The sequence below is a fragment of the Triplophysa rosa genome, linkage group LG24, assembly GCF_024868665.1.
Source record: "Triplophysa rosa linkage group LG24, Trosa_1v2, whole genome shotgun sequence".
Classification (NCBI taxonomy): Eukaryota; Metazoa; Chordata; class Actinopteri; order Cypriniformes; family Nemacheilidae; genus Triplophysa; species Triplophysa rosa.
Window position 1 is genome coordinate 11,968,274 of NC_079913.1, and position 1,864 is coordinate 11,970,137.

Here is a 1,864-nt window from a genome sequence, read left to right on the forward strand (position 1 = left end):
ATCCAATTTTAGCATATTACAGTGTCTGACATGCTTCTTCCGAAGTCACAAATCTCTTTAATATATAACTGGTCCTGATGCTGCTTTTGGGGCGATTGGAAGAACAGGCTGAGGGTTTTTTGGCCTGTCTTTAGCCTCTTGACTCTGTGGAGAAGCGTTGCGTTAATAACTTGCCTTAAAATGTGCTGATTTTTCAGGCCTGACTAAAAGCATCACAGAAAAGCATTGCCCTGAATGTGAAATGCACAAAAGTATTAACTTACAGATTTTCTTTTCATCTGAATGTGAAGACCGGCCGGACAAGACGCCATTTCTTCTTCGGGATATTCTCTGTAAGATTTTCCTGTAAATACAACAAACAGAGATTTAATGCATGTACAATAAGATATTAGTTAAGATCAGAGCTCTGGAATAAATCTAACCTTTGAGGCATCTAAACGGCGACACTTGGCAATTGGTTCTTCCAGTTCAGGTGCAGCATCAATGCACACGGATGAAGGTCTATAAATACATATACAATATTGTTAAGAAGTGTGTCTGCAAATATTCAAACACTAAACAACTGATGTCTGATTAATAATCACATGTAAACATTACAAATATTTAAGCTAATAGAAGATAAGCAAAACTTACTGAGCCACAGATCTTTTTGAAGAGGTCACGTGCGGAGGTTGGACGGGGGAGGTCTTGATATGAGGGGTGTGGCTTGAAATAGGAACTGGTCCTGATGCTGGTTTTGGGGCCAGTGGAAGAACAGGCTGAATGTTTTTTGGCCTGTCTTTAGCGTCTTGACTCTGTGGAGAAGCTGCTGAGAACAAACCACAGACAGTAATTGAAGCACCTGTTCTTCCATTGATTGATATGTTGTTGCAACCTTTAAATACTAGTAAAGCTCATGAAAACAAGATGATGCTGGTGTAACTTAAGTAACTAAAGCGTTGTGTTAATTTCAGGCCAGACTAAAATCATCACAGAAAAGCATTGCACTGAATGTGAAAAGCACAAACATATGAACTTACTGATTTTCTTCTCACCTGAAGGCGAAGGAGGTGTAGGCCGGGCAAGACGCCGTAACAGTATCTTCTTTGTGGTTTTCTCTGTAGGATTTTCCTGTACATACAACAAACAGAGATTTGATGCATGTACAATAAGAGATTAGTTAAAATCAGAGCTCTGGAATAAATCTAACCTTTGAAGCATCTAAACGGCGACACTTGGCAATTGGATCATCCAGTTTAGGATTAGGTGAAGATCTATAAAAACATAAAATATTGTTAACAAGTGTGTCTGAAAAAATAAACACTAAACAACTGATGTCTGATAAATGATCACAGGTAAACATTACATATATTGAAGCTAATACAGAGAAGATTTGCTAAACTTACTGAGCCACAGATCTGTCTGAGGACGTCACATTCTGAGCGTGGATGGGGGAGGTCTTGACTCGAGGGCCGTTGCTTGAAATAGGAACTGGTCCTGATGCTGGTTTTGGGGCCAGTGGAAGAACAGGCTGTGTGATTTTGGGCCTGTCTTTAGCATCTTGACTCTGTGGAGAAGCTGCTGAGAACAAGCCACAGACAGTAATTGAAGCACCTGTTCTTCCATTGATTGATATGTTGCTACAACCTTTAAGTACTAGTAAAACACTCATAAAAACAAGTTGATATAAGCGGATACTGATACTTTCAAGTAACTAAAGCGTTATGTTGATAATTGCCATTAAAAAGTGCTGTTATTCAGGCCTGACTAAAAGCAGCACAGACGAGCATTAACCTGAATGTCAAATGCACAAATGTATTAACTTACAGATTTTCTTCTCATCAGAAGGTGCAGGAGGTGTAGGCCTGGCAAGACGCCGTAACAG

At 39.6% G+C, this 1,864-nt stretch overlaps 1 long non-coding RNA gene across 1 annotated transcript; it reads right to left on the reverse strand.

The window, feature by feature from the left end:
- Positions 1-1,020: 1,020 nt before the first annotated feature.
- Positions 1,021-1,554, reverse strand: LOC130547666 (uncharacterized). The gene is made up of 3 exons (XR_008961917.1): positions 1,386-1,554; positions 1,190-1,253; positions 1,021-1,110 (listed from the first exon to the last, which is right to left on the reverse strand). It is a non-coding gene; the product is annotated as an uncharacterized LOC130547666 (long non-coding RNA).
- Between the last annotated feature and the right edge of the window lie 310 nt (positions 1,555-1,864).